Here is a 20,482-nt window from a genome sequence, read left to right on the forward strand (position 1 = left end):
AGCAGAATGGCTTTTCTCAGCAAGGTGCTGCATGTAACGTACCATGGAGAAGTTTTTTGTCAAATGTATCCTCCAGATGGTGCGGGAAAAAGAGGTTCGACATGATTTCTAATTGTGAGCTTGTGTAAACCCATGTAGGTCTACTTCAGCCAATAATACTTCAAGACTTTTTTTTTTAGTCTTTGGAACAATATAAAATGTTTTCTTTAATAGTTATTAGTATCTTTAAAATCTAACTTGTTACACTCTTAGGTACATACCAGATTTATCATATCTCATGTGGATTGCATATAAGTAACTAACACAAGGGCATGCCATATACTTAATTTTTTCCTTTTTAAGCATAGCATTTGTTTAGTTGCCATAATAACTTTTTACATGAGGACCCTGATGGTGTATTTTAGTGTTAAAATACAACATTCAGTTCCAGAAGATTTTTTCTCCCGTTAGACCTATAAACCAAAAGGAAGAGTCTTCATGCAGATAATGATTTAAGGTAGGAAATTCTGACAGTTCTTATATTAAAACAACCTATTGGATATACTGCAAGTTCCTTTGCCTTCAAAGAGTTACATACCTTCAGGGACTCTCCAAAGCAGGACACATGCAATGTGTTGTGTGTTGGAATACATTATCTCTGTTCTTAGGTTATTCAAAGAGAAGCTGGAACATCTGTATTTTCAGCAGTGTTGATGCAGTGCATTATTTGTTGCAGTTCAACACATTATGTAGCAAAACTCGGTGTACTGTGCACCTTCTGTTAACATACCTTCCCCTGTTTAAGACTAGAAAATATTAATAGAAAATGGGTCATATAAGCAGGAAAGTGTGTTGTAAAGGAATTGAAACAAATAGCATGTGTGCTGGCTCTCTGCTAGGCTTAGGTTTTTGAAATCCAGACAGAATCCACAGTTGGACCATTAAAGCAGAATGGGATTTATTCTGTATAGTTTCATCATCTTGTTACAATCTTTGTCATAGAAAAGGAAGAGAGAACCTTGTGCCATTTTCAGTTCTTGTTTAATATCTTCTTCACAGGAAAATGCTGCCAGGATATTAAACTCATCTGTTCTTTTGGATAATAAGGATGTAATGTACCATTCTGACCTTTCCAAATGCTGTGTTTCAAATTACTGTTCATTAGATCTTTTTTCTTGATTAAAGTCTCACTAACCTGTAGAAACAGAACGAAATAAGATCTAGTCAAGACATAGCATATCAAGCATGATCAAAACAAAACCACACATTTGTATAGCTCAAGGGCTATAACACATATTAACACTTTGCGGGCTGTACGATTCATTCAAAACAAAGAAGCTAAAATGATGTCTGTTTAAATTTTTCACATGCTAATTTAGAATAGAAAGCTGAAGAACTTTTATTTGGTTCAAAGTTTAATTATGGGAGTAAGAAAGACTCTATTTCTGGGATCCTGTAGAAAAGTTTCAGAGATGAAGTCATAAGAGAACTGAATTATAATCCTCAAATAGAAATGTAATTAAATGATAAAATATATATGACTGAGGGTCAGATTCTGTTAACCTTATTCATTTTTATTTAGATTTAGAAATAGATATTAAGGGCAGAAGAAATTATGCATTATTGTCTAGTCTAACCTCCTGCATGGTCCCAAAATGTTATCCATCAGCCTCTGTAGCTTCTGAATGAGATGTAGCCTATCTTTCTAAGAGACCTATCTAGGTTGATAGCTCTAATGGTTGAAAGCTCTCATTGTTAATTTGGTGATGGGGGAACAGACTGGAATTCTTGGCTCCAGCTAATTACACATTCCTTACTCCTAAACTAAAGGGTTCTTTACTGTCAGTAATACTTTTTGCATGTAGGCTGAAGGCTGTAGTCAAGTTACTTCTCTTTCTTCAGTCTTTTCTTGACTGAATTAATAGCTAAGAATTTATTTAGTATTTCACTATTGGTACATTTTCCTAATTTTTTTTTTCAGAATTCTTTTTTGTACATCTTTTTGACTTTCCATACCTTTTTCAACAAACCATAAAAGTGAATGGCTTTCCAGTAAGTTTCTCAAATGCGGTGAAAAAGAAGTGCCAATTTCTGAATACTATTTACCTATTTACTCTTACAAAGATTACATTTGTCATCAAGTAGCATCCCATTCATAGTTCATATCCAACTTACATCTACAGTGACACTGTGTCCTTCTCAAAACCATTATTTTTTGGAATAACTCAGGATTAAAACATACTTAAACCAAAATGAACTATTAATCTAAACAAAAAATTAGACACAAGCTGTCCCTTCGTATACAATTAAAAATAAGTCATACACTACTCCACTGTGTTCATAGTTTAATTCTTTTATCTGTAAGTGTCCATATTAATGGGACTTTAAGCTTAAGTTTAACACTTTAGGCTGGTTTCTACTTTCTTTTTAACAGTGAAGTGGTTTTGCCTACAGTTTAACCTCTGCCGAGGAGAACTGGCCAGCCTTGGGACTGATGTTACAGAATTACGTACACACTTGGTGGTGATGAAATAACTGCTAATGGTGCTCCTGAGAGAATAACTCAGCATGGGTGTGGATGTTATGACTGCCTCCTGAGGAACTGCACTGTCTATCAGAGCAATTGCTTAGCTGTTGTTTACTTTTTCTGTCTGCGTGGATCAGTAAGCATTTTAAAACCACTGGGTAAGAATCTCTCTATTAGCACTTATGAAACCAAAAGACACATTAGGAAATACATATATTGTTGTAACAAGGAAATCACCCAGTCTGGGCAGCGGATTTCTTTTAAGTGGTGTCTCTCACACCCACAAGTACTAAGAGATGAACATGGGGATGCAATGACAGGTAACAATTCATGTGATTCTCTGTAGGAAAAACATTAGTATCATCAAGAAGAGCAACAGCCTAAAGTTCCATGTATAACACACTTCCTCAGATACATTTTTTTCCTGTACAAAAAGTACATTTCCCTAGAAAAGAAGCAGAACTCCAGGAAGTAGTTGTAGCTGCAGGTTATACCAGTTGATTTCTGCTACAATGCTGGGTCCCAGGAGAAGGCAAGTCATCAGTCAGGAAGGGTTTACAATGAATCTAGATACTGTATTAACTATTTTCTCACTTTCAATTCATACAGAAAGTTCAATATCAAAAGGAAGTAGCAAAGCCAAAGCAAATAATTTAAGATCCTTTTGTAGATCTCATATCCCTATGGATGCACATGTGGTTAGCCAGGCAATGCACACACACACATAGTGACCGAAATGGGAACTTATAAACCTTTTCAAGTGTCTACATATTTGAACTAACAGTGTGGCACAGCAGCATCAGCTGACTTGTTCTGCCTGTGGTGGCCTTCAAGAACATTCTTACTGCAGGCACTACAGACTACATGTATGAACTAATTACCATAATGTAACCTCAACTGACTACAGAAACCATGAGAATCTCCTGCTGAATATCAAGATTCCTTGGAGGAAACATTTCTCCTTTCTTGATAAACTGCAATCCTTGGTGTGCTTTCCTAGCAGGGCAGTACATGGAAAAAAGACTGGAAAACCACAGCACTTCACATGGTTACTTTCCCTGTCTACATGTAGTATCTGAATCTGTTTAGGGATCATGAATGTTTTGTTTTGGGCTATTATAAAACCATACAATAGAGCCATAAGGCTCTTCCTTTTCTAAGACTGAGATTGCTGTCACTCACCCTGTTCAAAGTGCTGCATGGAGAACGACACAAATATATTTTATTGACAGCAGGACCAGGCACCTTCATTTTTCATCCCAATATTAAGCCTACATAAACTTCAGCGTCATTGATTTTATGTTTTGTGTCCACGGGACTCTGAAAAAAGGGCCCAAAGAATAACAAATTAACAACTATTTAAAATGAGGAGGAAGAAAGAGTGAAGTCTAATTGAACAAGTGTGTAAAATTGACAAGTTATTTTGACAGCATTAACAAGTGATAGCTTGATTTTCAGAACATTGTCTTTTACTTTGAAAAATAAAATTCAGGTAGTAAACCTAGTTTTCTTGACAGGCCCTTGAAGAATGGATAGAGATTTTACATGACAGGAGATTTTATTGTGTTTATGAAACATTTTTTGTATCCCCAAATATTTCACCAGTAAGCCAATCCCATTAAAACTAATTTAATTTTATCAATGGATTGTAAAATTAAGGTTTTTCTTGTTTTTCCCCCCTTTTTTTTTTCCTGGTTTCTTTTCTGCTTTTTAAAGCCCTGGGTTTTTTGAAAAGTCATACAATTTTCTCAAAAATTAAGCAGTTGAGCTTCTTAAGACATTAAGTATGTATGTATCCTTATAGGAATCAGCTTTCCTGGTAGCTGGATAGATTTCCCAGTAGCAGGAAGACATTTACATATTCAATTTTTGTTTGAAGTTAGATGTCAAGCAAGTTTCTTAGGACTCAGTTCCCCAAATCCCACTTTATGCTTGCTTGGAGAGCCATTAGATCCTTGTATTTGCTTTTATTTCATGATAATTTCCTTTAGTTTTTGTAAGCAATGAAGCAGTCCTTAATCACTGATCCCTTTTGATAAAAAACAAGCCTTTTAATTCCTGCAGGGTATTTGCTAACCTTGCAGTGCTCAGCAAAGTGGCTTGCAGGTACACCTTATGAATAGAAGTAGTCAAATTGCACAACAATGATGAAGTAGACTTGGCTACTTAAAATGCAAATAATTAAAAATTCCAAGGTACATTTTTAATTCTACAAATATCATTTGCAAGGTTTTTTTAAAAATCTCGCTTTAATATTCACAAATAAAAATACAAACAAGAGCAACAATGACAAAATATAAGAACCCTGAACAGATCCTACTAATGGTGGCTGTGATTGACCATATTTTGCATTTTGTGAAATTAGGAAGAATTCTTTTCTCTGCGCAAGCAAAGAATGTTACATTCTGCAACAGAGACAAATCCAAGATTTGAGATTCTCTATGCCCGTATTGTGGCTGTCACAGACAATCTCTCAGATCAGAAATCAAAGGTATTTTTTTCACCTATATTTGTGTCCTGCTTGCCTGTCACAGTCCAGGATGGCATATAGATTTGTAAGGACACAGACACCCACAGTCAGACCAGCACTCTCAACTCTTACATTCATTTCATGGCTACAATTAAAGATGTTCAGACCTTATTTTTATGGCCTTACTCAGGTGAATAAGTAACTCAGGGTGACAAAATCTGGAAAGATATGAATTACATGATAGTAGAATAATAAAAGCAAGGGTGAAATGTGCTAGTGTACAAACTGTAAATACAAATGCACTGCACTATGCCAATTCTAGTGTCAAGGTGATGGCCATAATATAACAAGACTTTATATTGTTTGCTAAGACCTTTCTGGCAAAAGTAAGGGTGCAGAAAAACTAGATTTTCCATGAATGATATCAGTATATCAGTTATTTCAAATTATTAATATTAAAAGTCATAACCACTGAAAATACCTTTTCCTCCTGTTGGAGACACAGAATAGATCCCCAACAGCTGAAATTTACACAGCTCGTTATTTAACACGGCAAGAGCTACTGTCCTTTACCCCAGGGTTAAAGGCATGTCTGGTAAAATGACATTCTCTTATGAAAAGGGAAATAGCTGAATATTGACAATAGGATTCAGGGCACATTTTTTATACTGTCAAGAATTTTGGATTTGTTATGACAGAGTAGGAATGAAGGCAAACCCTTCACATTTGCATAGACAAGAAGTAATTATTTTGATAATTTTGAAATCATATGAAAATTCTAATGCGCAGACCTAAAATTCAATATGCAATCTAATTTGAAAGCCTTCCCTTCTTCTTACAGAGTATAATGAAGTCTACTATGTACAGAAATTAATAACATGAAAATACAACATGAAAGAACTTATTAAAACAATTAAAATTACACTTAGGGGTATTTTACTGATTTTTTATTGTTTTGTAGCAGTTTCAAGGCAACAAACTTTTTTTACGTGGAGAATTCCAGCCTTCCCTGAAACTTACGTAGAATTTACTTCCCAGCCAAATAGATCTGTGAAATCCAAAAAAAAAAAAAAAAGAGTGTACTCTGAGTACCTGTCACAAGTGTGTGTAAAGCTCGGCAGAATTCAGAGGAAATGTGACTGCTTCCCTGTCGTCTTGCCAAAGGCAACAGCTGGTGAGTGCCTCAGGCTCCAAAGAGGTGCTGGTTCAGAGATGTCACTGCCAGCTCCAATGTGCAGTTACCAATCCACTGCCCTTGGGAGCACAGGCTGCAGGAAACCCCCTCACCAGGTAGGTTGACCTGGAGCATTTAGTTCTTTCACCTCCTGCTATGGACCTGGAGAAGCTACAACAGCTTTTGGAGACCCTGGCATGACACTGGAAGCAGCGGCTGGAGTGCGGCTTGGGAAGAGTAAGACTGAAATCCATGAAACCCCATCTTGATCATGGCTCATCCTACTGGGATGCATAAAGCCTAAAACCATGGCACAAACCAGAAGAGGCAGACATTCCAAGATCACTGCTTGTTCCTCTGGTTCTCAGCACCAACACCTGAAACTTCATTCTCATTCTTCTCCAACTTTTCAGTGCTCTCCAATAGCTGGGTATTTAATCTCTTCAAGAAAAAAAGCACTACCCAAAAGTAAGTTACTTAGGAAAGGAATTTCAAATTTCATTCCCTCAGCACTACAATTAAAGCAGTTTGCTCATTGTTATAGCTTTAGTTTGTACAATGGAATATTCTGTATATGCTCATTCTGTGTTACATATATATGCACTGTAAATATGACAGTGATTCTGGGTCTGTGCTAAAACACCTAACAGTTACTGAACACAGTTCCTGGTGCAGTGCGATGCTAAAACTCTATGTATATAAAACCAAATAGATTTCAGTGATGGTACTCACAAGCTTATGTTTTATATTTCCTCAAGTTCTTCCTGTATCAGATCAATATACTCTTTTAAAGGGGTAAAATAAATATCCTTTTATTTCTCTGATTCTTAAGAGTATCAAATCTCAGTTGCTTCATATTGCATCACCTGTGTAGCATGGAACTGAAGACTTGATTTCAAATCTTCCCAAGTCAGTGAGCATCACTGATGGCTTGTGCTGGCTTGAATTTAATCACCACTGTCCTTTGTGGTCACTATGCCAAAAAGTCACTGCATTTCCAGTCCTGAATAAAGAACGCTAGTCATGCACACAACACTGAAAGTGAAAAAATATGTACCAGGAGGTCAACAACAAAGAATGAGGCTTTCCATTTTTTTGTTAATCCAAACATTTGTGTTTCTAATTCAGGGATTATGGTTCAACAGATGCCAACTGTTTACATTTCAGGAAAGGTCCCTCTGGTATGTATGAAGGATTTGTCCTGAAGTGAATCTGCTTGATCTCTATAAATATTTGGAGGTAGCGTGCTACTTTAATGGAATTAATAAAAATCGTGGAGGTTTTTATTGGTACACAGACTATACTCCACAGAACACCGTTGAAGTTGATGTAGCCCATTTATTAAACCTTCTGCTGTACTGTAATATTTAGCACAGCATAATTCTAGAGAGAGATCTTACCACCTATACACCTATGACGAGACCTACTGAGGTGAATAGGATTGCTTATTGTAATAAGATATGACTTTATATTTTACTTTGTCTGTCTGACATTGGAACTTGCTTACAGGTACCAATTCCTGGAGTTGTACAAAATTAATCAGAGTACTGGGAGAGAAAAGAGTATCTCAGAAACCACAATAGGCAATTCTTAAAGGCTGATGATTTAATGACATCTTTTATAGCTTATGGTAAGTCAACCTTCTGTGGTTTTAGTAAAAAGCTTAAATGAGTTCTCGTGTTTATTTTTCACAGTTATTACATTTATCACTCTTAACTGTCCTTTGCTTTGGTAAGGATCATTCAAGTATTTTTACTTATATGCCTAAATATATTATTGTTTTCTCTTGTGTTGCCCTTCACTCTCCTTTTGTCCTTGACAAAATCAGTTTTGCTGTCCATTTTTCCAGTTCTCACAGAGAACTAGCTGTGCCAACCAATTTCCATGTGATGGAAATACCTGCCCTTTTGTTGACAGGACAGACACATGCAGGATTGTACTGAGGTATCTGCACATCTGAAGCGTATACACTGCATTCTTTAAGTGAATTATTTGCCACGGTAATGTTATGCTTACCTCATTCTGCCAGCTGAATCCACAGATACTGGGATGAGCTGAATGATTTTCTACAGTTCACAAATTACAAAAAAAGTGGTTTTTACTCAAAAGTATATTTATGATAATGCTAAACATAATGCAATATTACAGAAAATATTTCTGGCATACAGGGCAAGTAGAAATTCTAAGAAGGAGATCTGGAGCACAAGAACAGCAGATACATAAAGAACATAGAGAACATAGATTACGTTTTTGTATTTAATTCAGGATAATTTTTCCCACGTTTTCATTATATGATGCATTAGAAGAGCCTGCAAAAGTTTCACAGTCCTTGCACCCTCTTCTGAGGTTCTCTGCAGAGATAATTCTTTCTGATTTTATAGGAAAACTCAGAGTGAGTACCTAAATACTCAAAATATTTTCCATTCAACTACCAATTAAACAACCAGTCATTACAAAAAAATCTTTATCTCTGCACCATGTCAGTATTGTCGTATCTTAAATATCTCTCTGGATCAAGGTCGATTGGGAGAAGTTCAAAAGCTGGATGAGATTCTGACAAAAAGCAATAGGAATAATTGGAAAGCCATAATAAAGGGCTAATATTGCACCACTTTGTATTCATATAAAGATTGATGCCGAATATACTTTAATTAGACTAGAAGAATATGACTCAAAGTGAGATGTCAAAATAGGAAGTGCATAAAAATATAAGCAGGATAGCACTGAAAAGACAATTAAGACATCTCAGAGATTATGTTAAAATGGGCAACTGAGAAATACACCAATATGCAACGTGCATTTTGACAAAATGCAGAAAGATGTACTTCCAAACTCTGGATACTGAATTATATTCCTTGATTTTAAATTCATTGGACTCATAGAAAATATCTAGAAGTCATTGTGTCCATTCCAATAGAAACATCTGGCTGATGCATAACTGATGTCCAAGAAACAGTTAAATGGGAAGTACAATTACAATATTAGATTGATTTATAGCTCAGTAGTCTGCTTTAATCTGAACCTAAAATACTTGAAAAATTCTAGTGGCTAAATTGTCAGTGCTGCCTGTAGACGAAAATTTTATTATTAATTAAATTTAGAAACAAGCAAAAGCAGAAGAGCTCAGAGAAAAGCAATTTTTTTAAAAATGCCAAATGAGCTTGAAAAAATCACTATGCCTAATTCCTAGTAAGCACTGAACTGAAATGCTTCTAATACATGTCATAAATATGTGTTTTTGTGCAATGGGGACAACCATAATTCTGATGAAAACATTACTCCCTAATCCCCCAAAAAGAATGAATATGGCAAACCCCACTTTAATCTTCTAGAGGAACCCAAATGTTGAATTCTGTTCTGTACATTTAACACAGGGGGAAATTCTAGAGCAATGTGACATCTTTTTTAAAAAAAAAAAAAGTGTAAATTCTTCCCCTTTGAGACAAAAATGAGGCATCAAATTCCTGAGACTGGGGATGAACTTTCTCTGTCGCCAGTTATTCCTCCTGGGTAACCTATCCCTACATTTGTGACCTTAGCTTATGTTTGGCACTGGTTATCCAACAGGCCATCTCTTTCTGGGTGCATACTGCAATCTGGGTTTATCAGTGTCACTGCTTATTGAAATAAGTGAACCAACATGCTAAAGCAGAAGGCGATTACATAGCGCAGTGCAGCACACGTAGCCTTTATCTGTGCTCCATTTACTGAGAGATGAGGGGGTTCATGCTGATCATTTTAGTTTTTAACCCCTATAAGAGTGTGATTCCAACCTGTGTTATTTCTTATTTATATAAACACTAATAATTCATTGCCTGTTTCAATACTATGGAAAATTATGCATGCATTGCCAGCCTGTTCTTGACTATTGCTTAAAAGGAAACCAATAAGCCAAAAGCTGCGTTCACTTTGAAGGCTTCAACTTCATGTAGGTTTGATGTTAAAGCTAGAGAGAGTGCAAAATCTGTTGCCCTGGCAAGGAAACTTCCTGTGCTAACATCTAGCTTTCTGCTCATGTCTAGGCACAGGAGTTTTCAGGAGCTGCTCCAAGTCATCCCTTCAAGTCTGCGTTGTCTCCTGATTTTGAAGCACCTCGTACTCCTTGGGTCTTTATGGGTAATTTCTATGCAAGCACTGTTAGGCAAGCACAACACCCCTTGTTCCTTGCCTGAATTTCAGTTGCTCCTGCTAGGCAGCATCCAAGACACATGGCTTCTTATTTTTCAGAGAAAAAAGTATTCCATCTTGCTTTGTGTTTCCAACTGCCATCTTGAGATTCCAGCCCTTCTAACTCTCTTAGCACATTTATCTCGTGACAGAGGATCCAGTTGCTTGTACTGAGGAATTGCTGTCCTAACTGAAGTCTTTGAACTTGCAATTATCTTTTGAAAGTCTTTACTGCACCATCTATGTTCAAAAAGGTTTTATATATTAAAATGACAAGTTTAGAAGTACATTAGAGGAGACATCCAGAGTATCTAAATATAACTATGGAAATGAGTATTAAATATGACTTTACGAGAGGATGAAAGTGCATGGATTGAATTTCCATCTTGGATTAGGATTGTAACCACAATTTATTTACACTGCATGCTGGTTCTGTCCTCTTAATTTTCTTCACTGTCCCATGAAGACTGGCATTTTTAAGTTGCAAAAACCTATGTAAAAATCTCCTATCAACTCCACAGGAGCTATGATTAGCAAAGGTAGGTAACAGAAAGGACAGGAAACTGCAGCTGTGTGGGAGAGAGGCATTCCCCAAGAGTGCCTGAAAGACAAAACTGAGTTTATTGTTTCAGCAGTGGGAAATCTGCTCCTAAGGCCTTGAAGAAGAAGTCCATTTCTTTAGTGACTGGTCCACTGTGCAATATGGAAGACTTTGGATCTGCATGTGTCAAGTTATTGCCCAATTTTAGACATTTTTGCACAATGTAGTTCAAAATAGATATTTTTATTCCAAAGTCAGGAGACATCCTGTGCATTATCTCTGCATTATCAGAGACAGAAGGGAAGAAAGAAAGGTGACAACACTAATTGGATTGATAAATGTTAGGGAACTGAGGAAAACCATGACAGGAGAGGAAAATCTCTTTCAGTAGACTGGAAAGTAAAAGAGAAAAGCTGGTAAAAGTACCCAGCTTTGTCTGTGATCAGAAAAAGCTGCACTTCTCACATGAGATATTGAAAAAATAGGTCCTACTTTCTCATATAGCAGGAGAAGTAGAATCAGGGTATTACTCACTGGGATGTAGTGGTATCATTTTATGCAAAAGCTTGGATCATTCTGTGTAATTGGCATCCCATCCAATTTATTAAATTCAAAGAAGGTTTACAGAGAATATATGGAAACACCTGACCTTTCTCTTCTCAGGGTGGGCTACAAAGAAATGCATTCTGTGGAGGATTCCGAGTGGAATTTTTGGCCCTGCCAACTCAGCATAGTCATCACAGGTCTCAGAGGCTCCAGCCCTGTATATTTGCTTTGCTTGAACACAGTAGACAAGGACTCTCTATGGACACTGCCCATGCTTAGTCTGTCATCCCAAGAGCTCCTGAGGAAAGAACTGATACTCTGCAATAATGTGCTGCTGCAGCATCTTACTCTGCTTCAGTTGTGTTGGCCATTCCTACAGCTTGTGCTCAACAGAGTACTTATGGAGGATGCAGCATACACCAGCTTCTCCACAGCCGTGTTCAAGTTCAGAAAAATATGTAAATAAAAGGCTTTGGTTTTTATACCTCCCCCCCCCTTATTTCACGTATTGAATCTAAGGAACGATTTATTCTTCTGGGCAATTTGTAGAAAAGTACAAATGCATGCATGGAGTACTAACAGACTTGCCAACTTATTCCAAAAAATGATGCACCTAAACAATAGCTGGGCAAATATTCAAAGAGGCATCATACTACTACTACTACTACTAACAACAACAACAACAACAACAGGAAGGGGCAACTGAGGAAGACTACAAAGGCTAGAAGGTGGTGAATGCACAAGGCGAAAAAATTTTATGGCCTGCAAAAACATCAGTAGTAGTGATGAGGCATAAATCAAAAAGTAGCTACTTGATCTTTAGGCTGAGGTTACAGGATGACAATTAGAAAACTATGTTTTCACTTCTAAGTGGTTTTGTCTGATTGGAAATCACCAAGAGACAAAAATTTGGTGCTCAAGATGACTTTTAAAATGAAATCAAATTTCAAGGAGAACTGTGACTTGAAATGCAACATTTATTTCTACCTTATAAGGCAGTGTTAGAAGAAGTTCCCTCCGTATCTTCCTCAATAGCTTTTATATTAGCAAATGCTCATATACTCAAGGGCAAAATCACTGTGATAGAGAAAGAGAAGGGGTTCTTTTAATTTGCTTTGCTGTTTTGAACATCCAGTGACCTGCAAAACCTGGATAAAACCCATTGGTTTATTCACTCACTAGAAGGATTTAGGAATATCTCCACTTTTACAGGAGTGATAACTGCCAGAGCTGTGAAATTTGGTAATTATTGCAGATATTATGAATAAACATTGGTACCACTGATGTGCCTCGTATATGCTAACAATAGGTACAAAAGTTATTGGATTGCATAATATTGACTTCTACCCTGGAGAAGACTTAGGATCTTATTCCATGGAAATAATGAAATGAATGGAAATCAGTTAATAGGATTAAACCCACTGTAGAGAGATGTGAAGCATAAAGCCACAGTTAATGACTCGTGATCTCTCTCCCCCTGTCCCCAGTCAATACAGTTTCTTTATTCCTCTTTGGTCCATATAACTCATATATATTCCTCTCACCTAGTCGTTCATGACCTTGTTCAAGTACTTGGTCTTTTCCTTAAAAACTCAGATGATGTTAAGAGTACTTTTTTTAAACAGCAATGAAATGTATTATACATGTGGGAATCAAATGAAAAATATTAATTCTAAAATGGTGCCTCTATTCACTAAAAATATTTATGTAAATCCAATTTAATTTTCACATCTTTGGTTCGAGCACTCCAAAAGAAGATGTGATGCTGAAACCAGGGTATTATTTTGGCATGCTTAGTCCTTCACCTGATTGTCTCTGATCTCTTAATATCTGCACTCTGGTTCAGTATCACAAAGCAAAATATGTACTGTTCTTTCCTCAGCTGAGCCACTTGCAGGATGTTTCAGAGTATCTAGATTAAGACAATACCTCATTATATAAATATGAATCTCTGGGACTTAACTCGTATTTCAAGGGACAACAGAAACTTTAAATGTTTCTCATACTAAAAAGATCTCAAATTCTGTATTTCCATTATGACGAGATTCATACCAAACTCTTACTGAATAAATAACATATGTAGTGTTATTGAATAAAAAGAATGGCCTATCTAAATAGAGAAGAATTGTTGTTTTAAAGACAATTGAATCTTGAGTATTGCTTTAAAGACAGTGCCACTTTACTAAATCATACTGTAGCTTATGAAAAATATTGCAATATATTTAAAATCTGAGATTATAATTAGCTTTCCTTTAGCTGACAAAACTCCAGAAAATACACTGATAGATATATAAAGGTAAGTTTTTCTTCCAGATCCTGAGATTTACAAAATAACCTAATGGAAAGCAAAACACAGAAGTCAACTCAACCTGTGCTCAAAACCAGTGCCTAAAGTTTTCAGGCATAATTAGGAGAGCTCTGTGGAGTTAACCTGGTAACACTGTGCTAAATCTTGGAATTCTTCTAACTGGAACAAATTTTCAGACTATTCAAATTACTATCACTCTCTTGGCACTTGTGCAATAAAGTTCTGATTTTAAACCCATAAGAATTCTGCTTCAGTAGTATTGCTGTGGATGAAATATCACACTATTTACTCAATATCTTCTGAGCAAAATACTATTTGGTGTGAGGAGTGACTACAAAGTAACTATTAAGAATTATATCATAGACTTGGCGGTATCTTTAAAAACTGGAGTTATTTTTTGGCAATCCTCTTGCTTTCTTTGCCATTGTCCAAAAGACACAAATTGAGCTGGCAGTGTACGCTTGTGGCCCAGAAGGCCGATGGTATCCTGGGGTACATCAGGTGATCCTGCCCCTCTGCTCAGTCCTGGTGATGCCACACCTGGCGTGCTGTGCCCAATTCTGGGCTCCCTGGTACAAGAGAGACATGGAGCTCCCGGAGCAGGTTTAGTGGAGGGGAACACAGATTATTAATGGAGTGGAGCACCTCTCTTACAGGGAAAGGCTGTTGAGCCTCGAGAAGAGTCAGCTGAGAGGGGAACTCATCAATGTCTATCAGTATCTGAAGGGAGGGTGACAAGAGGATGTTTCCAGGCTGTGCTCAGTGGTGCTGAGCAATAGGACAAGAGGCAATGGACAGAAATTGATGCACAGGAAATTCCACCTGAATATGACGAAAAACTTCCTTACTGTGCAGTGACTGAGCACTGGAATAGATTGTCCAGAGAGGCTATGGAGTCTCCCTCACTGGAGATATTCAAGAATTGTCTGCACACAATCCTGGGTAATGTGCTCTAGGATGGCCCCTCTTGAGCAGGGAAGTGGGATCAGGTGACTCACTGTGGTCCCTTCTAACCTTACCCAGTCTGTGATTCTGTGAAATTCCTTCCCTCTCCAATCTGGGCATGTGGTTAAATCAAAGGACATTATCTTTGCTGGGAAGGAAGATGGCAGTACAGTATCCTAATTCTTTGTGAGAGAAGCTGGGATTTGCACTTCAGGAAACTTTCAACCCTATAGGAATGGAGGTCTATGACAAGGGTCTGGCATACACTGAAAGCCTTTCAGTCACTCCTATCCCACTCGCTGTCTGGAGATGATTCCAAAAGAAACTGCATTCAGTTTGCCTTGAAGTTTAAGAACAGTCAGAGAGGAGGGATGAGCAAGGCCATGCTCTGCCCAGATTAATGGTTGTCAGTCTGCTTGTGGACCTGTCAAATGTAACTATGCAAAGTCTGCTAAGAGCAGGAAGTGGATTTGATATCAAAGGCTACATACAGGCAGCAGCTCTTAACTCAGGGCTTATGTAAGTGCATATATATAAGGACAGAAGCCTCTACTTAAACCAGCCAGTCAACAACTCTCTTTCTGAACTGTGGTGTGTCTCCAGAGATCCTTATTCAATTATTAATGCATCTGCTGCTAATTTCATCATGCAGAGTGTGAATTTGTCTTTCCACATCGAGCTCTAAGGGAAGTTTGTAAGAAATATAGAACTTGTCAGCACGTAAGAGTCAATACATTACTGCTGTGCTGCAGCCATTTATAACAAAACTAAAATGAGCACTCACTTGTTTGGCATTAATTTAATGTCCCACTTAGCTCCTATCAGACGTAAATAGCTGCTTCATCCATTTAAGCATTTCTGTTCGTGCACATAATGAAGTACTCTGTACCTGTCAAGTAAGCAGAATTCATAACTGAAATAAGAAATGGATGAGAAAATTCAATGTTCTTAATATTAAGCCTCTACAAGGGTAGCACCAGACTCTTTATGGCTTCTGTGAGATTCACCTTTTATTCCACTCTTCAGAAACCATATGAAGACATGACATATACACATGCTAGCATGCCAAAATGTTTCTAAAAGGGATATCGGTTCAACTTCAGGCACAATTAACAAAAGCTGTAGTTGTCGAACACACGCTATTACGAAATAAAATACTTAGCCAACCTCTCAGTATTTAATTTTTTTTTATGTTCTCCATTATAGAAAAACACAATTTAATTTTAAACAGTATTCTAGTTGTGATCATACTCTCTTGAGGAAATTTTTATGAGAATGAACAGAGATAATGACTACTATTAGTCACTGTCATTAGCATAAAACATTAGAAATGACAATATTTGTAACAGGCTACGACATGACAATTAAAATATGACTTTCTATCACTTGTGTATGCTTTGGCTACAGCTGGTTGCTATTTTCTAAAGTTAAACTGATAGAAGTCTGGTAATGGTATATTTAATAGCATGTTCATCATCAGATCTAACTGTTTTCCACCACAGGGTATGAAGTTTTATGTCCTCTATCAACCCAAAACAAACAGCCCTACTGCTTAATGGCTCTTCAATTAATGTTTATGGTGCTACTTTTATAGCCTAAGTTACAAGAAAAAAATCCAACAAAATCCCGCCAAGAAGCCATTTAAGAATTTAAGAAGCTTAATGGGACTTCAACGAATACCAAAAATCACTAAAACATGTATGAGGTCCCACAGTTAAGGATGTGAAATAGAAGACACTAGAACGACATTACAAAGACATTAGAAAACAGAAATAGAAGACATTGACAAATTCTTCTAGGACAATGTTATAATTGCCATTGGAGGGGGAGAACAGACCTTCATGTAGGGGAAGATGATTGAGGGACTTCAGGTTGGCTGCCTTGCAATTGCTGCTCATGCTGGGTTAAAACAGAGAAGACCTGCTCATCCCAAGTCATGCACAGGTCAGACTCTGTTGCTCAGATTGCCAACTTATTCCCCTGAGAGTGATTTGCCCTCAGTAACCCAGATGCTTGCCACCTACTCATAATTCTTTTCCCTATTTAGCAGAGCTCATGCTGATTAAAATGAAAGAACAGTTCAAAGACAGGTTTCTCTTTAACTGCCTTGGTGCATACTAATTTTTGTCTCTCCCTTTTGTACTAAGCCTCTAGAAGGCAAAGTAAAACTACTGTAAATATGTTTTCACTGGAGAGCTGCCATTGTTCTAAATTATGAAAGCAAATGATTTCTGACTTGGGTTGTTAATTGTACGTAGCAGTAATATATTAATTTTAAGCTGCCCATCATAATCCAGACATCCTGATTTCTAGCTTTTAATGATGCATTACGAGCCTTTATTTCTCTGACACCCAAGCAATTAATCACTGACACTCCTCAGTCCCCCAAGGCAGCTGGACATCATTAGACAAGGAAGAATCAGACCTGAGGGGTGGTGAAAATTTCTCTTCAGGAAATACTTGGGTTTTGCACCATAAACTCTGCTTGACATTCATTTCAGCAAATATATTTTAATAGAACCACTGTTATTTTGCCTCTCCTCCCAGTCTCCCAGGAGTTTTTGTAGCTCAACATGATGTTCAGAAACAGGCAAAAAAGGCTCTGTGAAGTTTAAAGGCTGTCAAGCCTTCTTGGCAAATTCCCTACAAGAGCACAGCTGAGAAATGACAAACCTATCACCTGACTGGCTGGTGTTTAAAGCTGACTGCTTTTGATTAGGAAGCAATGAACCTTCCCTTCTGGAGTTCATTCTGTGTTTCATAAGCACCTATTCACTGAAAATTATGCATTCAAACTGATTTGAATTTGATTAGTGTAACACTCCAGTTTTATTATTTGTAGTAAATACAGGCATCTCTTATGGTTTTACTGCACATTTAGGAGAATGTCAGGATAGTTAAAGACTTACTTTTACTTCTCATGTGTTATTGCTTGACATTTAAAACATCCAAGAATAATATATGCCTGTACTGCAGTTACTCACTTGTTGTGTGCATTGCTCCATACGTACTCACACTCTACTTCCTCTCTGCTCCAGAGGGAAGAATAGGATGAAGGCAATCCTGCCTACTCAAGGACAAAGTACTGTGTTCCCAGCTAGAAGTTACTGTGAACTGCAGCAGCTAATGTCTTTAATGGAAAACTCCTGTACTAGACTCTGTGCTGCAGACTCTGTGGTATTTCAACAGGCAGCACTGAGCAGGAGCAGCGCTGCTACCAGAGGGGCCAGCACTGAACACTGAATTGCTCTTTCAATGTCAGCCAGCTTCAGGAGTTGCAATGTGAATGCTCTGGGAAGCTTGATACACTTTTATCTTCTGAGAGCCTTTCAATTATATGTCCTTTCATATCATTACATAACTTCCAATGATCTGCACTGTGGACCTCAGTAATAAAAATCCATTTCATGCCTGAAGAACACAACTTCTTTGGTAAGTCAGTTTAGACCTAGACGAGGAGCAGTGCATTTGACCAGAAACAAATGCTGAGTGGAGTCAGCTGGTCAGGTCAATAAAAGCTAAAAATAGTATTTGAGTCTGAGAGAAAAAGAGAACTCAGGACACAGCCTAGAGGCTAGATTCAGCCCTGGCTAAACATTTATCTCTGCATCAGTGTTACAAGGAGAGATCAGTCACCCAAACTTACACGCTGCAGAGGGGTTAGATATATCTACAGAACTCACCAGTAAGGTCTGGGAGTAACTGAGAGCTTAATGTCATTATTACTAATATGGTCCATAGTGTCTTATGTCTATTAGCTTCAAGGCTGAGTATTCACCAACAGTTACTTCTACCTATCTTGAGACAAATGCATATACTTACACAATTTACCTCCTCATTTACTTACCTGTTCTGTACACCATCATTATAGTGCGTAACTACAGCAACATCAGTCATTAGGGATGCTTTTACAAAAATAAAGGAGGCTCACTTCAGCAGCAATTCCAGCTAATAGTGAAACATTTCTGTGATACGTGTATTTTCAGTACTTCAGCTTTCACTAGTACCAGCTGGCTGTCTCAAAAATCTGTAACATATTAATTTCAACAGTATCTGTATAAAGATGCAAGACAAGAAGTACGAAAAAGCTGGTTTGGGTCAGGATATTTAGGTCTTTTCTGCCAGTGATGACGCCTGGTTTTTGAGAATCCGAAGCTGAGACTAGTGGAAGCTGCAGGCTGTCAGTACTTCTGAAAATGAAGGTATGTCTTCAGTGCTCAAATACAGAGAGAAGTATCTAATCCATCTTTTGAAAATGTTGAGAATTATTAACAGAAGTGCCTTCTCCTAAACAAATCCTACTTCTTTACTAAACAAGCTTCTGAAATGAAGGTATGTCTTCAGTGCTCAAATACAGAGAGAAGTATCTAATCCATCTTTTGAAAATGTTGAGAATTATTAACAGAAGTGCCTTCTCCTAAACAAATCCTACTTCTTTACTAAACAAGCCATTTGAGAACAAAGCCATGAGAAAAAAGAATTAGCAAAAATTACAGAAGTACAGAAAATTAACTTCTGGGAAATTCCATAGGCTACTTTCTACAAGGTGAATGAGTAGCACAAGAAGGTCCAAGTGAAGCCTTGAATGGTCTGTTCACAACAAAGCTCTTGTGCATTGGCCTGTGCTTCTCTAATCCCACTTTTCAACTTCTTGCTCGACAACGGAGCATTGGGCACAGAACAGGCTTACCTCAAACTCCAAGGACTAGCATATGCCTCAAGCCTTGTTCTTCTCAGCTCTATACAATTTAATTAATGATATGACACAATATAAACAATCTGTAGCTTTTAATGAAAGCAACTCCCACAACTGAAATTTAAAACTTTGTTCCTTAAAAGTTTAATTATTAAGGTTGAGATAAATTTCGCCCAATCTCAGTTACCTAAAAGACAGCTACATAGTCTACACTAGGCATTTAGGCATATTTTCTAAACAGTACAGGGCATTTCATTCCATTTGGGTTTTTTTGACACATACCTGAAAATGGGTTAAATAGTCCTTTGAACCTGAACTGAGTATATACACATATATATGCAGCTGGAAAACAAAAAACCAGAACATGCAAGGAAGTAATGGAATCAGATGAACTTTGGTATTTTGCTACGAAGTTCTGGCTTGCCCAGGATGGGGAAGAATCAGACTTCCCTTTCTTCCTCTATAGACTTTTGTTTGTCTTCTAGAAATATGAGTCTTCCAACCTTCTGAAATATTTTATCACTTATTAAAATCTGCTGTTACCAAGTGAAAAGGAATTACTACTCTCAAATTTCCAAGAACACTAGGTCATTTTCTTTAGGCAAAGAGTGAAAACAACCTACTTCCAAGTCCTCCTTGTAAGCCATTTTAGGAAATATGGTATAATGGTTAGCAGCTTGGGCTCTAAGTGAAGGTATTTTAGTTCTGATGAAAAGCATTCTGTGTGATGCAGCACAGTTTCCCCCTTCTTCTTCCATTTGCTATATGCAAAGCAAAAATAATAACAAATAAAAACACTTCTAAGAGCCCTAGAATACTATTTACAGAGTTAACACATTTAAAAATAATCTAAGTAAACCCTTAAGAAAGCTGCATATTTTCACCCATTTTTTGATCTCACTCACAGCCTACATAAAACTGGAGTGTGAATACTGTCACCTAGGGTTTATTTCCAGCTCTATCTAGGAAAAAGAATCTTGAAAAATCCACTGAGTTTTTTCTCAAGTCTAGAGTTGTGTTAGGCTTGAATAGCTTCTGGCCGCATTCTTTTAGCTCTTTCTCTGTAGAGAAAAATCTGCATCTAAAGCAGGGCATAGTTTAAATTTTTATCACCATTTGCAAGAGCAGA

The 20,482-nt window shown here is 37.3% G+C and overlaps 1 protein-coding gene across 15 annotated transcripts in view; it reads right to left on the minus strand.

Moving 5' to 3' along the window:
- Window positions 1–915: 915 nt before the first annotated feature.
- KHDRBS2 (KH RNA binding domain containing, signal transduction associated 2) overlaps window positions 916–20,482 on the minus strand; it is a 344,845-nt gene continuing 325,278 nt past the window's right edge. For 3 of the 15 annotated variants that reach the window (XR_007202163.1, XR_007202179.1, XR_007202178.1), the window contains 4 exons: window positions 15,442–15,546; window positions 8,167–8,216; window positions 3,689–3,826; window positions 916–1,174 (listed from right to left, as the gene is read on the minus strand). The gene's annotated coding sequence lies outside the window, so the exon portion shown is untranslated. Of the gene's footprint in view, window positions 1,175–3,688; window positions 3,827–8,166; window positions 8,217–15,441; window positions 15,547–18,504; window positions 18,685–19,635; window positions 19,696–19,976; window positions 20,115–20,482 lie in introns of all 15 variants that reach the window. The other 12 variants (XR_007202175.1, XR_007202174.1, XR_007202166.1 and 9 more) reach the window with 11 other exon arrangements.

This window comes from Corvus hawaiiensis, chromosome 3 (assembly GCF_020740725.1).
Source record: "Corvus hawaiiensis isolate bCorHaw1 chromosome 3, bCorHaw1.pri.cur, whole genome shotgun sequence".
Lineage (NCBI taxonomy): Eukaryota > Metazoa > Chordata > Aves > Passeriformes > Corvidae > Corvus > Corvus hawaiiensis.